Source organism: Ambystoma mexicanum, chromosome 10 (genome assembly GCF_040938575.1).
Source record: "Ambystoma mexicanum isolate Mex_15411 chromosome 10, UKY_AmexF1_1, whole genome shotgun sequence".
NCBI classification, from domain to species: domain Eukaryota; kingdom Metazoa; phylum Chordata; class Amphibia; order Caudata; family Ambystomatidae; genus Ambystoma; species Ambystoma mexicanum.
Genome location: NC_090932.1, coordinates 73,802,307 through 73,819,247, shown reverse-complemented (window position 1 = coordinate 73,819,247; position 16,941 = coordinate 73,802,307).

The following is a 16,941-nucleotide window of genomic DNA, read 5'->3' as shown; positions in this document are numbered from 1 at the left end:
AAAGAAGGTATAGGAGCATATACTACGGCAGGAAGTAGCCATCACATGTAATCATGCCCAAAGATGCTATAGGAGCATATACTACGGCAGGAAGTAGCCATCACATGTAATCACGCCCAAAGATGCTATAGGAACATATACTACGGCAGGAAGTAGCCATCACATGTAATCACGCCCAAAGATGGTATAGGAACATATACTACGGCAGGAAGTAGCCATCACATGTAATCACACCCAAAGATGGTATAGGAACATATACTACGGCAGAAAGTATCCATCACATGTAATCACGTCCAAGGATGGTATAGGAACATATACTACGGCAGGAAGTAGCCATCACATGTAATCACGCCCAAAGAAGGTATAGGAGCATATACTATGGCAGGAAGTAGCCATCACATATAATCACGCCCAAAGAAGGTATAGGAGCATATAATATGGCAGGAAGTAGCCATCACATGTAATCACGCCCAAAGATGCTATAGGAGCATATACTATGGTAGGAAGTAGCCATCACATGTAATCACGCCCAAAGAAGGTATAGGAGGAAATACTATTGCAGGAAGTAGCCATCACATGTAATCACGCCCAAAGAAGGTATAGGAGCATATACTATGGCAGGAAGTAGCCATCACATGTAATCACGCCCAAAGATGCTATAGGAGCATTTACTATGGCAGGAAGTAGCCATCACATGTAATCACGCCCAAAGATGCTATAGGAACATGTACTATGGCAGGAAGTAGCCATCACATGTAATCACGCCCAAAGATGGTATAGGAACATGTACTATGGCAGGAAGTAGCCATCACATGTAATCACGCTCAAAGATGGTATAGGAACATATACTATGGCAGGAAGAAGCCATCACATGTAATCACGCCCAAAGATGGTATAGGAACATATACTACGGCAGGAAGTAGCCATCACATGTAATCACACCCAAAGATGCTATAGGAACATATACTACGGCAGGAAGTAGCCATCACATGTAATCACGCCCAAAGATAGTATAGGAACATATACTATGGCAGGAGATCACGCCCAAAGAAGGTATAGGAGCATATACTATGGCAGGAAGTAGCCATCACATGTAATCACGCCCAAAGATGCTATAGGAGCATATACTATGGCAGGAAGTAGCCATCACATGTAATCACGCCCAAAGATGGTATAGGAACATATACTATGGCAGGAAGTAGCCATCACATGTAATCACACCCAAAGATGGTATAGGAACATATACTACGGCAGAAAGTAGCCATCACATGTAATCACGCCCAAAGAAGGTATAGGAGCATATACTATGGCAGGAAGTAGCCATCACATATAATCACGCCCAAAGAAGGTATAGGAGCATATAATATGGCAGGAAGTAGCCATCACATGTAATCACGCCCAAAGATGCTATAGGAGCATATACTATGGTAGGAAGTAGCCATCACATGTAATCACACCCAAAGATGGTATAGGAGGAAATACTATTGCAGGAAGTAGCCATCACATGTAATCACGCCCAAAGATGCTATAGGAACATGTACTATGGCAGGAAGTAGCCATCACATGTAATCAAGCCCAAAGATGATATAGGAACATGTACTATGGCAGGAAGTAGCCATCACATGTAATCACGCCCAAAGATGCTATAGGAACATATACTACGGCAGGAAGTAGCCATCACATGTAATCATGCCCAAAGATGGTATAGGAACATACACTATGGCAGGAAGTAGCCATCACATGTTATCACGCTCAAAGATGGTATAGGAACATATACTATGGCAGGAAGTAGCCATTACTTGTAATCACGCTCAAAGATGGTATAGGAACATATACTACGGCAGGAAGTAGCCATCACATGTAATCACGCCCAAAGATGAAATAGGAACATATACTACGGCAGGAAGTAGCCATCACATGTAATCACGCCCAAAGATAGTATAGGAACATATACTATGGCAGGAAGTAGCCATCACATGTAATCACGCTCAAAGATGGTATAGGAACATATACTATGGCAGGAAGTAGCCATCACATGTAATCACGCTCAAAGATGTTATAGGAACATATACTACGGCAGGAAGTAGCCATCACATGTAATCACGCCCAAAGATGGTATAGGAACATACACTAAGGCAGGACGTAGCCATCACATGTAATCACGCCCAAAGATGGTATAGGAGGAAATACTACTGCAGGAAGTAGCCATCACATGTAATCACGCCCAAAGAAGGTATAGGAGCATATACTACGGCAGGAAGTAGCCATCACATGTAATCACACCCAAAGATGCTATAGGAGCATATACTACGGCAGGAAGTAGCCATCACATGTAATCACGCACAAAGATGCTATAGGAACATATTCTACGGCAGGAAGTAGCCATCACATGTAATCACGCCCAAAGATGGTATAGGAACATATACTACGGCAGGAAGTAGCCATCACATGTAATCACGCCCAAAGATGCTATAGGAACATATACTACGGCAGGAAGTAGCCATCACATGTAATCATGCCCAAAGATGGTATAGGAACATACACTATGGCAGGAAGTAGCCATCACATGTTATCACGCTCAAAGATGGTATAGGAACATATACTATGGCAGGAAGTAGCCATTACTTGTAATCACGCTCAAAGATGGTATAGGAACATATACTACGGCAGGAAGTAGCCATCACATGTAATCACGCCCAAAGATGAAATAGGAACATATACTACGGCAGGAAGTAGCCATCACATGTAATCACGCCCAAAGATAGTATAGGAACATATACTATGGCAGGAAGTAGCCATCACATGTAATCACGCTCAAAGATGGTATAGGAACATATACTATGGCAGGAAGTAGCCATCACATGTAATCACGCTCAAAGATGTTATAGGAACATATACTACGGCAGGAAGTAGCCATCACATGTAATCACGCCCAAAGATGGTATAGGAACATACACTAAGGCAGGAAGTAGCCATCACATGTAATCACGCCCAAAGATGGTATAGGAGGAAATACTACTGCAGGAAGTAGCCATCACATGTAATCACGCCCAAAGAAGGTATAGGAGCATATACTACGGCAGGAAGTAGCCATCACATGTAATCACACCCAAAGATGCTATAGGAGCATATACTACGGCAGGAAGTAGCCATCACATGTAATCACGCACAAAGATGCTATAGGAACATATTCTACGGCAGGAAGTAGCCATCACATGTAATCACGCCCAAAGATGGTATAGGAACATATACTACGGCAGGAAGTAGCCATCACATGTAATCACGCCCAAAGATGGTATAGGAACATATACTACGGCAGAAAGTAGCCATCACATGTAATCACGCCCAAGGATGGTATAGGAACATATACTACGGCAGGAAGTAGCCATCACATGTAATCACGCCAAAAGATGGTATAGGAGGAAATACTATGGCAGGAAGTAGCCATCACATGTAATCACGCCCAAAGAAGGTATAGGAGCATATACTATGGCAGGAAGTAGCCATCACATGTAATCACGCCCAAAGAAGGTATAAGAGCATATACTATGGCAGGAAGTAGCCATCACATGTAATCACGCCCAAAGATGCTATAGGAGCATGTACTATGGCAGGAAGTAGCCATCACATGTAATCACGCCCAAAGATGCTATAGGAACATGTACTATGGCAGGAAGTAGCCATCACATGTAATCAAGCCTAAAGATGCTATAGGAACATATACTACGGCAGGAAGTAGCCATCACATGTAATCATGCCCAAAGATGGTATAGGAACATACACTATGGCAGGAAGTAGCCATCACATGTTATCACGCTCAAAGATGTTATAAGAACATATACTATGGCAGGAAGTAGCCATTACTTGTAATCACGCTCAAAGATGGTATAGGAACATATACTACGGCAGGAAGTAGCCATCACATGTAATCACGCCCAAAGATGAAATAGGAACATATACTACGGCAGGAAGTAGCCATCACATGTAATCACGCCCAAAGATAGTATAGGAACATATACTATGGCAGGAAGTAGCCATCACATGTAATCACGCTCAAAGATGGTATAGGAACATATACTATGGCAGGAAGTAGCCATCACATGTAATCACGCTCAAAGATGTTATAGGAACATATACTACGGCAGGAAGTAGCCATCACATGTAATCACGCCCAAAGATGGTATAGGAACATACACTAAGGCAGGAAGTAGCCATCACATGTAATCACGCCCAAAGATGGTATAGGAGGAAATACTACTGCAGGAAGTAGCCATCACATGTAATCACGCCCAAAGAAGGTATAGGAGCATATACTACGGCAGGAAGTAGCCATCACATGTAATCACACCCAAAGATGCTATAGGAGCATATACTACGGCAGGAAGTAGCCATCACATGTAATCACGCACAAAGATTTATAGGAACATATTCTACGGCAGGAAGTAGCCATCACATGTAATCACGCCCAAAGATGGTATAGGAACATATACTACGGCAGGAAGTAGCCATCACATGTAATCACGCCCAAAGATGGTATAGGAACATATACTACGGCAGAAAGTAGCCATCACATGTAATCACGCCCAAGGATGGTATAGGAACATATACTACGGCAGGAAGTAGCCATCACATGTAATCACGCCAAAAGATGGTATAGGAGGAAATACTATGGCAGGAAGTAGCCATCACATGTAATCACGCCCAAAGAAGGTATAGGAGCATATTCTATGGCAGGAAGTAGCCATCACATGTAATCACGCCCAAAGAAGGTATAGGAGCATATACTATGGCAGGAAGTAGCCATCACATGTAATCACGCCCAAAGATGCTATAGGAGCATGTACTATGGCAGGAAGTAGCCATCACATGTAATCACGCCCAAAGATGCTATAGGAACATGTACTATGGCAGGAAGTAGCCATCACATGTAATCAAGCCTAAAGATGCTATAGGAACATATACTACGGCAGGAAGTAGCCATCACATGTAATCATGCCCAAAGATGGTATAGGACCATACACTATGGCAGGAAGTAGCCATCACATGTTATCACGCTCAAAGATGGTATAGGAACATATACTACGGCAGAAAGTAGCCATCACATGTAATCACGCCCAAGGATGGTATAGGAACATATACTACGGCAGGAAGTAGCCATCACATGTAATCACGCCAAAAGATGGTATAGGAGGAAATACTATGGCAGGAAGTAGCCATCACATGTAATCACACCCAAAGATGCTATAGGAGCATATACTACGGCAGGAAGTAGCCATCACATGTAATCACGCACAAAGATGCTATAGGAACATATTCTACGGCAGGAAGTAGCCATCACATGTAATCACGCCCAAAGATGGTATAGGAACATATACTACGGCAGGAAGTAGCCATCACATGTAATCACGCCCAAAGATGGTATAGGAACATATACTACGGCAGGAAGTAGCCATCACATGTAATCACGCCAAAAGATGGTATAGGAGGAAATACTATGGCAGGAAGTAGCCATCACATGTAATCACGCCCAAAGAAGGTATAGGAGCATATACTATGGCAGGAAGTAGCCATCACATGTAATCACGCCCAAAGAAGGTATAGGAGCATATACTATGGCAGGAAGTAGCCATCACATGTAATCACGCCCAAAGATGCTATAGGAGCATGTACTATGGCAGGAAGTAGCCATCACATGTAATCACGCCCAAAGATGCTATAGGAACATGTACTATGGCAGGAAGTAGCCATCACATGTAATCAAGCCTAAAGATGCTATAGGAACATATACTACGGCAGGAAGTAGCCATCACATGTAATCATGCCCAAAGATGGTATAGGAACATACACTATGGCAGGAAGTAGCCATCACATGTTATCACGCTCAAAGATGGTATAGGAACATATACTATGGCAGGAAGTAGCCATTACTTGTAATCACGCTCAAAGATGGTATAGGAACATATACTACGGCAGGAAGTAGCCATCACATGTAATCACGCCCAAAGATGAAATAGGAACATATACTACGGCAGGAAGTAGCCATCACATGTAATCACGCCCAAAGATAGTATAGGAACATATACTATGGCAGGAAGTAGCCATCACATGTAATCACGCTCAAAGATGGTATAGGAACATATACTATGGCAGGAAGTAGCCATCACATGTAATCATGCTCAAAGATGTTATAGGAACATATACTACGGCAGGAAGTAGCCATCACATGTAATCACGCCCAAAGATGGTATAGGAACATACACTAAGGCAGGAAGTAGCCATCACATGTAATCACGCCCAAAGATGGTATAGGAGGAAATACTACTGCAGGAAGTAGCCATCACATGTAATCACGCCCAAAGAAGGTATAGGAGCATATACTACGGCAGGAAGTAGCCATCACATGTAATCACACCCAAAGATGCTATAGGAGCATATACTACGGCAGGAAGTAGCCATCACATGTAATCACGCACAAAGAAGGTATAGGAGCATATACTATGGCAGGAAGTAGCCATCACATGTAATCACGCCCAAAGATGCTATAGGAGCATGTACTATGGCAGGAAGTAGCCATCACATGTAATCACGCCCAAAGATGCTATAGGAACATGTACTATGGCAGGAAGTAGCCATCACATGTAATCACGCCCAAAGATGGTATAGGAACATATACTACGGCAGAAAGTAGCCATCACATGTAATCACGCCCAAGGATGGTATAGGAACATATACTACGGCAGGAAGTAGCCATCACATGTAATCACGCCAAAAGATGGTATAGGAGGAAATACTATGGCAGGAAGTAGCCATCACATGTAATCACGCCCAAAGAAGGTATAGGAGCATATACTATGGCAGGAAGTAGCCATCACATGTAATCACGCCCAAAGATGCTATAGGAGCATGTACTATGGCAGGAAGTAGCCATCACATGTAATCACGCCCAAAGATGCTATAGGAACATGTACTATGGCAGGAAGTAGCCATCACATGTAATCAAGCCTAAAGTTGCTATAGGAACATATACTACGGCAGGAAGTAGCCATCACATGTAATCATGCCCAAAGATGGTATAGGAACATACACTATGGCAGGAAGTAGCCATCACATGTTATCACGCTCAAAGATGGTATAGGAACATATACTATGGCAGGAAGTAGCCATCACATGTAATCACGCTCAAAGATGGTATAGGAACATATACTACGGCAGGAAGTAGCCATCACATGTAATCACGCCCAAAGATGAAATAGGAACATATACTACGGCAGGAAGTAGCCATCACATGTAATCACGCCCAAAGATGGTATAGGAACATATACTACGGCAGGAAGTAGCCATCACATGTAATCACGTTCAAAGATGGTATAGGAACATATACTATGGCAGGAAGTAGCCATCACATGTAATCACGCTCAAAGATGGTATAGGAACATATACTACGGCAGGAAGTAGCCATCACATGTAATCACGCCCAAAGATGGTATAGGAACATATACTACGGCAGGAAGTAGCCATCACATGTAATCACGCCCAAAGATGGTATAGGAACATATACTAAGGCAGGAAGTAGCCATCACATGTAATCACGCCCAAAGATGGTATAGGAGGAAATACTACTGCAGGAAGTAGCCATCACATGTAATCACGCCCAAAGATGCTATAGGAGCATTTACTATGGCAGGAAGTAGCCATCACATGTAATCACGCCCAAAGATGCTATAGGAACATGTACTATGGCAGGAAGTAGCCATCACATGTAATCAAGCCCAAAGATGGTATAGGAACATGTACTATGGCAGGAAGTAGCCATCACATGTAATCACGCTCAAAGATTGTATAGGAACATATACTATGGCAGGAAGAAGCCATCACATGTAATCACGCCCAAAGATGGTATAGGAACATATACTACGGCAGGAAGTAGCCATCACATGTAATCACGCCCAAAGATGCTATAGGAACATATACTACGGCAGGAAGTAGCCATCACATGTAATCACGCCCAAAGATGGTATAGGAACATATACTATGGCAGGAGATCACGCCCAAAGAAGGTATAGGAGCATATACTATGGCAGGAAGTAGCCATCACATGTAATCACGCCCAAAGATGCTATAGGAGCATATACTATGGCAGGAAGTAGCCATCACATGTAATCACGCCCAAAGATGCTATAGGAACATATACTATGGCAGGAAGTAGCCATCACATGTAATCAAGCCCAAAGATGGTATAGGAACATGTACTATGGCAGGAAGTAGCCATCACATGTAATCACGCCCAAAGATGCTATAGGAACATATACTATGGCAGGAAGTAGCCATCACATGTAATCACGCTCAAAGACGGTATAGGCACATATACTTCGGCAGGAAGTAGCCATCACATGTAATCACGCCCAAAGATGGTATAGGAACATATACTACGGCAGGAAGTAGCCATCACATGTAATCACGCCCAAAGATGGTATAGGAACATATACTACGGCAGGAAGTAGCCATCACATGTAATCACGCCCAAAGATGGTATAGGAGGAAATACTACTGCAGGAAGTAGCCATCACATGTAATCACGCCCAAAGAAGGTATAGGAGCATATACTATGGCAGGAAGTAGCCATCACATGTAATCACGCCCAAAGATGGTATAGGAGCATATACTACGGCAGGAAGTAGCCATCACATGTAATCACGCCCAAAGATGCTATAGGAACATATACTACGGCAGGAAGTAGCCATCACATGTAATCACGCCCAAAGATGGTATAGGAACATACACTATGGCAGGAAGTAGCCATCACATGTTATCACGCTCAAAGATGGTATAGGAACATATACTATGGCAGGAAGTAGCCATTACATGTAATCACGCTCAAAGATGGTATAGGAACATATACTACGGCAGGAAGTAGCCATCACATGTAATCACGCCCAAAGATGAAATAGGAACATATACTACGGCAGGAAGTAGCCATCACATGTAATCACGCCCAAAGATGGTATAGGAACATATACTAAGGCAGGAAGTAGCCATCACATGTAATCACGCCCAAAGATGGTATAGGAGGAAATACTACTGCAGGAAGTAGCCATCACATGTAATCACGCCCAAAGATGCTATAGGAGCATTTACTATGGCAGGAAGTAGCCATCACATGTAATCACGCCCAAAGATGCTATAGGAACATGTACTATGGCAGGAAGTAGCCATCACATGTAATCAAGCCCAAAGATGGTATAGGAACATGTACTATGGCAGGAAGTAGCCATCACATGTAATCACGCTCAAAGATTGTATAGGAACATATACTATGGCAGGAAGAAGCCATCACATGTAATCACGCCCAAAGATGGTATAGGAACATATACTACGGCAGGAAGTAGCCATCACATGTAATCACGCCCAAAGATGCTATAGGAACATATACTACGGCAGGAAGTAGCCATCACATGTAATCACGCCCAAAGATGGTATAGGAACATATACTATGGCAGGAGATCACGCCCAAAGAAGGTATAGGAGCATATACTATGGCAGGAAGTAGCCATCACATGTAATCACGCCCAAAGATGCTATAGGAGCATATACTATGGCAGGAAGTAGCCATCACATGTAATCACGCCCAAAGATGCTATAGGAACATATACTATGGCAGGAAGTAGCCATCACATGTAATCAAGCCCAAAGATGGTATAGGAACATGTACTATGGCAGGAAGTAGCCATCACATGTAATCACGCCCAAAGATGCTATAGGAACATATACTATGGCAGGAAGTAGCCATCACATGTAATCACGCTCAAAGACGGTATAGGCACATATACTTCGGCAGGAAGTAGCCATCACATGTAATCACGCCCAAAGATGGTATAGGAACATATACTACGGCAGGAAGTAGCCATCACATGTAATCACGCCCAAAGATGGTATAGGAACATATACTACGGCAGGAAGTAGCCATCACATGTAATCACGCCCAAAGATGGTATAGGAGGAAATACTACTGCAGGAAGTAGCCATCACATGTAATCACGCCCAAAGAAGGTATAGGAGCATATACTATGGCAGGAAGTAGCCATCACATGTAATCACGCCCAAAGATGGTATAGGAGCATATACTACGGCAGGAAGTAGCCATCACATGTAATCACGCCCAAAGATGGTATAGGAACATACACTATGGCAGGAAGTAGCCATCACATGTTATCACGCTCAAAGATGGTATAGGAACATATACTATGGCAGGAAGTAGCCATTACATGTAATCACGCTCAAAGATGGTATAGGAACATATACTACGGCAGGAAGTAGCCATCACATGTAATCACGCCCAAAGATGAAATAGGAACATATACTACGGCAGGAAGTAGCCATCACATGTAATCACGCCCAAAGATGGTATAGGAACATATACTATGGCAGGAAGTAGCCATCACATGTAATCACGCTCAAAGATGGTATAGGAACATATACTATGGCAGGAAGTAGCCATCACATGTAATCACGCTCAAAGATGGTATAGGAACATATACTACTGCAGGAAGTAGCCATCACATGTAATCACGCCCAAAGAAGGTATAGGAGCATATACTACGGCAGGAAGTAGCCATCACATGTAATCACACCCAAAGATGCTATAGGAGCATATACTATGGCAGGAAGTAGCCATCACATGTAATCACGCCCAAAGATGCTATAGGAACATATTCTATGGCAGGAAGTAGCCATCACATGTAATCACGCCCAAAGATGGTATAGGAACATATACTATGGCAGGAAGTAGCCATCACATGTAATCACGCCCAAAGATGGTATAGGAACATATACTACGGCAGAAAGTAGCCATCACATGTAATCACGCCCAAGGATGGTATAGGAACATATACTACGGCAGGAAGTAGCCATCACATGTAATCACGCCAAAAGATGGTATAGGAGGAAATACTATGGCAGGAAGTAGCCATCACATGTAATCACGCCCAAAGAAGGTATAGGAGCATATACTATGGCAGGAAGTAGCCATCACATGTAATCACGCCCAAAGAAGGTATAGGAGCATATACTATGGCAGGAAGTAGCCATCACATGTAATCACGCCCAAAGATGCTATAGGAGCATGTACTATGGCAGGAAGTAGCCATCACATGTAATCACGCTCAAAGACGGTATAGGCACATATACTTCGGCAGGAAGTAGCCATCACATGTAATCACGCCCAAAGATGGTATAGGAACATATACTACGGCAGGAAGTAGCCATCACATGTAATCACGCCCAAAGATGGTATAGGAACATATACTACGGCAGGAAGTAGCCATCACATGTAATCACGCCCAAAGATGGTATAGGAGGAAATACTACTGCAGGAAGTAGCCATCACATGTAATCACGCCCAAAGAAGGTATAGGAGCATATACTATGGCAGGAAGTAGCCATCACATGTAATCACGCCCAAAGATGGTATAGGAGCATATACTACGGCAGGAAGTAGCCATCACATGTAATCACGCCCAAAGATGCTATAGGAACATACACTATGGCAGGAAGTAGCCATCACATGTTATCACGCTCAAAGATGGTATAGGAACATATACTATGGCAGGAAGTAGCCATTACATGTAATCACGCTCAAAGATGGTATAGGAACATATACTACGGCAGGAAGTAGCCATCACATGTAATCACGCCCAAAGATGAAATAGGAACATATACTACGGCAGGAAGTAGCCATCACATGTAATCACGCCCAAAGATGGTATAGGAACATATACTATGGCAGGAAGTAGCCATCACATGTAATCACGCTCAAAGATGGTATAGGAACTTATACTATGGCAGGAAGTAGCCATCACATGTAATCACGCTCAAAGATGGTATAGGAACATATACTACTGCAGGAAGTAGCCATCACATGTAATCACGCCCAAAGAAGGTATAGGAGCATATACTACGGCAGGAAGTAGCCATCACATGTAATCACACCCAAAGATGCTATAGGAGCATATACTATGGCAGGAAGTAGCCATCACATGTAATCACGCCCAAAGATGCTATAGGAACATATTCTATGGCAGGAAGTAGCCATCACATGTAATCACGCCCAAAGATGGTATAGGAACATATACTATGGCAGGAAGTAGCCATCACATGTAATCACGCCCAAAGATGGTATAGGAACATATACTACGGCAGAAAGTAGCCATCACATGTAATCACGCCCAAGGATGGTATAGGAACATATACTACGGCAGGAAGTAGCCATCACATGTAATCACGCCAAAAGATGGTATAGGAGGAAATACTATGGCAGGAAGTAGCCATCACATGTAATCACGCCCAAAGAAGGTATAGGAGCATATACTATGGCAGGAAGTAGCCATCACATGTAATCACGCCCAAAGAAGGTATAGGAGCATATACTATGGCAGGAAGTAGCCATCACATGTAATCACGCCCAAAGATGCTATAGGAGCATGTACTATGGCAGGAAGTAGCCATCACATGTAATCACGCCCAAAGATGCTATAGGAACATGTACTATGGCAGGAAGTAGCCATCACATGTAATCAAGCCTAAAGATGCTATAGGAACATATACTACGGCAGGAAGTAGCCATCACATGTAATCATGCCCAAAGATGGTATAGGAACATACACTATGGCAGGAAGTAGCCATCACATGTTATCACGCTCAAAGATGGTATAGGAACATATACTATGGCAGGAAGTAGCCATCACATGTAATCACGCTCAAAGATGGTATAGGAAAATATACCACGGCAGGAAGTAGCCATCACATGTAATCACGCCCAAAGATGAAATAGGAACATATACTACGGCAGGAAGTAGCCATCACATGTAATCACGTTCAAAGATGGTATAGGAACATATACTACGGCAGGAAGAAGCCATCACATGTAATCACGCTCAAAGATGGTATAGGAACATATACTACTGCAGGAAGTAGCCATCACATGTAATCACGCCCAAAGAAGGTATAGGAGCATATACTACGGCAGGAAGTAGCCATCACATGTAATCACACCCAAAGATGCTATAGGAGCATATACTACGGCAGGAAGTAGCCATCACATGTAATCACGCACAAAGATGCTATAGGAACATATTCTACGGCAGGAAGTAGCCATCACATGTAATCACGCTCAAAGATGGTATAGGAACATATACTACGGCAGGAAGTAGCCATCACATGTAATCACGCCCAAAGATGGTATAGGAACATATACTACGGCAGGAAGTAGCCATCACATGTAATCACGCCCAAAGATAGTATAGGAACATATACTACGGCAGGAAGTAGCCATCACATGTCATCACGCTCAAAGATGGTATAGGAACATATACTATGGCAGGAAGTAGCCATCACATGTAATCACGCTCAAAGATGTTATAGGAACATATACTACGGCAGGAAGTAGCCATCACATGTAATCACGCCCAAAGATGGTATAGGAACATACACTAAGGCAGGAAGTAGCCATCACATGTAATCACGCCCAAAGATGGTATAGGAGGAAATACTACTGCAGGAAGTAGCCATCACATGTAATCACGCCCAAAGAAGGTATAGGAGCATATACTACGGCAGGAAGTAGCCATCACATGTAATCACGCCCAAAGAAGGTATAGGAGAATATACTATGGCAGGAAGTAGCCATCACATGTAATCACGCCCAAAGATGCTATAGGAGCATGTACTATGGCAGGAAGTAGCCATCACATGTAATCACGCCCAAAGATGCTATAGGAACATGTACTATGGCAGGAAGTAGCCATCACATGTAATCAAGCCTAAAGATGCTATAGGAACATATACTACGGCAGGAAGTAGCCATCACATGTAATCATGCCCAAAGATGGTATAGGAACATACACTATGGCAGGAAGTAGCCATCACATGTTATCACGCTCAAAGATGGTATAGGAACATATACTATGGCAGGAAGTAGCCATCACATGTAATCACGCTCAAAGATGGTATAGGAACATATACTACGGCAGGAAGTAGCCATCACATGTAATCACGCCCAAAGATGAAATAGGAACATATACTACGGCAGGAAGTAGCCATCACATGTAATCACGCCCAAAGATGGTATAGGAACATATACTACGGCAGGAAGTAGCCATCACATGTAATCACATTCAAAGATGGTATAGGAACATATACTATGGCAGGAAGTAGCCATCACATGTAATCACGCTCAAAGATGGTATAGGAACATATACTACGGCAGGAAGTAGCCATCACATGTAATCACGCCCAAAGATGGTATAGGAACATATACTACGGCAGGAAGTAGCCATCACATGTAATCACGCCCAAAGATGGTATAGGAACATATACTAAGGCAGGAAGTAGCCATCACATGTAATCACGCCCAAAGATGGTATAGGAGGAAATACTACTGCAGGAAGTAGCCATCACATGTAATCACGCCCAAAGATGCTATAGGAGCATTTACTATGGCAGGAAGTAGCCATCACATGTAATCACGCCCAAAGATGCTATAGGAACATGTACTATGGCAGGAAGTAGCCATCACATGTAATCAAGCCCAAAGATGGTATAGGAACATGTACTATGGCAGGAAGAAGCCATCACATGTAATCACGCCCAAAGATGGTATAGGAACATATACTACGGCAGGAAGTAGCCATCACATGTAATCACGCCCAAAGATGCTATAGGAACATATACTACGGCAGGAAGTAGCCATCACATGTAATCACGCCCAAAGATGGTATAGGAACATATACTATGGCAGGAGATCACGCCCAAAGAAGGTATAGGAGCATATACTATGGCAGGAAGTAGCCATCACATGTAATCACGCCCAAAGATGCTATAGGAGCATATACTACGGCAGGAAGTAGCCATCACATGTAATCACGCCCAAAGATAGTATAGGAACATATACTATGGCAGGAAGTAGCCATCACATGTAATCACGCTCAAAGATGGTATAGGAACATATACTATGGCAGGAAGTAGCCATCACATGTAATCACGCTCAAAGATGTTATAGGAACATATACTACGGCAGGAAGTAGCCATCACATGTAATCACGCCCAAATATGGTATAGGAACATACACTAAGGCAGGAAGTAGCCATCACATGTAATCACGCCCAAAGATGGTATAGGAGGAAATACTACTGCAGGAAGTAGCCATCACATGTAATCACGCCCAAAGAAGGTATAGGAGCATATACTACGGCAGGAAGTAGCCATCACATGTAATCACACCCAAAGATGCTATAGGAGCATATACTACGGCAGGAAGTAGCCATCACATGTAATCACGCACAAAGATGCTATAGGAACATATTCTACGGCAGGAAGTAGCCATCACATGTAATCACGCCCAAAGATGGTATAGGAACATATACTACGGCAGGAAGTAGCCATCACATGTAATCACGCCCAAAGATGGTATAGGAACATATACTACGGCAGAAAGTAGCCATCACATGTAATCACGCCCAAGGATGGTATAGGAACATATACTACGGCAGGAAGTAGCCATCACATGTAATCACGCCAAAAGATGGTATAGGAGGAAATACTATGGCAGGAAGTAGCCATCACATGTAATCACGCCCAAAGAAGGTATAGGAGCATATACTATGGCAGGAAGTAGCCATCACATGTAATCACGCCCAAAGAAGGTATAGGAGAATATACTATGGCAGGAAGTAGCCATCACATGTAATCACGCCCAAAGATGCTATAGGAGCATGTACTATGGCAGGAAGTAGCCATCACATGTAATCACGCCCAAAGATGCTATAGGAACATGTACTATGGCAGGAAGTAGCCATCACATGTAATCAAGCCTAAAGATGCTATAGGAACATATACTACGGCAGGAAGTAGCCATCACATGTAATCATGCCCAAAGATGGTATAGGAACATACACTATGGCAGGAAGTAGCCATCACATGTTATCACGCTCAAAGATGGTATAGGAACATATACTATGACAGGAAGTAGCCATCACATGTAATCACGCTCAAAGATGGTATAGGAACATATACTACGGCAGGAAGTAGCCATCACATGTAATCACGCCCAAAGATGAAATAGGAACATATACTACGGCAGGAAGTAGCCATCACATGTAATCACGCCCAAAGATGGTATAGGAACATATACTATGGCAGGAAGTAGCCATCACATGTAATCACATTCAAAGATGGTATAGGAACATATACTATGGCAGGAAGTAGCCATCACATGTAATCACGCTCAAAGATGGTATAGGAACATATACTACGGCAGGAAGTAGCCATCACATGTAATCACGCCCAAAGATGGTATAGGAACATATACTACGGCAGGAAGTAGCCATCACATGTAATCACGCCCAAAGATGGTATAGGAACATATACTAAGGCAGGAAGTAGCCATCACATGTAATCACGCCCAAAGATGGTATAGGAGGAAATACTACTGCAGGAAGTAGCCATCACATGTAATCACGCCCAAAGATGCTATAGGAGCATTTACTATGGCAGGAAGTAGCCATCACATGTAATCACGCCCAAAGATGCTATAGGAACATGTACTATGGCAGGAAGTAGCCATCACATGTAATCAAGCCCAAAGATGGTATAGGAACATGTACTATGGCAGGAAGAAGCCATCACATGTAATCACGCCCAAAGATGCTATAGGAACATATACTACGGCAGGAAGTAGCCATCACATGTAATCATGCCCAAAGATGGTATAGGAACATACACTATGGCAGGAAGTAGCCATCACATGTTATCACGCTCAAAGATGGTATAGGAACATATACTATGGCAGGAAGTAGCCATCACATGTAATCACGCTCAAAGATGGTATAGGAACATATACTACGGCAGGAAGTAGCCATCACATGTAATCACGCCCAAAGATGAAATAGG